This window comes from Chiloscyllium plagiosum, chromosome 21 (genome assembly GCF_004010195.1).
Source record: "Chiloscyllium plagiosum isolate BGI_BamShark_2017 chromosome 21, ASM401019v2, whole genome shotgun sequence".
Lineage (NCBI taxonomy): Eukaryota > Metazoa > Chordata > Chondrichthyes > Orectolobiformes > Hemiscylliidae > Chiloscyllium > Chiloscyllium plagiosum.
In genome coordinates, this window is record NC_057730.1 from 35,102,130 (window position 1) to 35,103,104 (window position 975).

The window sequence follows — 975 nt, forward strand, 5'->3', positions numbered from 1 at the left end:
ATATCGACTGGGACTGCCATAGTGTTAAGGGTTTAGATGGAGAAGAATTTGTTAAACGTGTACAAGAAAATTTTCTGATTCAGTATTTGGATATACCCACTAGAGAAGGTGCAAACTTGACCTACTGTAGGGAAATAAGGCAGGGCAGGTGACTGAGGTGTCAGTGGGGGAGCACCTTGGGGCCAGGTGACCATAATTCCATTAAATTTAAAATAATGATGGAAATGGATAGACCAGATCTAAAAGATAAAGCTCTAAATTGGAAAAAGGCTAATTTTGACGGTATTAGGCAAAAACTTTCAAAAGCTGATTGAGGGTAGATGTTCGCAGATAAAGGGACGGCAGGAAAATGGGAAGCCTTTAGGAATGAGATAAATAGAATCCAGAGAAAGTATATTCCTGTTAGGGTGAAGGAAAGGCTGGTAGGTATAGCGAATGCTAGATGACTAAAGAAATTGAGGGTTAAGAAAAGGAAGGAAGCATATGTCAGGTATAGACAGGATAGATCAAGTGAATCCTTAGAAGAGGATAAAGGCAATAGGAGTGTACTTAAGAGAGAAATCAGGAGGGCAAAAAGGGGACATGAGATAGCTTTGGCAAATAGAATTAAGGAGAATCCAAAGGGGTTTTACAAATATATTAAGGACAAAAGGGTAACTAGGGAGAGAATAGGGCCCCTCAAAGATCAGCAAGGCAGCCTTTGTGTGGAGCCACAGAAAATGGGGGAGATACTAAATGAGTATTTTGCATCAGTATTCACCGTGGAAAAGGATATGGAAGGTATAGAATATAGGGAAATAGATGGTGACACCTTGCAAAATGTCCATATTACAAAAGAGGAAGTGCTGGATGTCTTGAAATAGGTAAAGGTGGATAAATCCCCAGGACCTGACCAGGTGTATTCTGTGGGAAGCTAGAGAAGTGATTGCTGGGCCTCTTGCTGAGAGATTTGTATCATCAATAGTCACAGGTGAG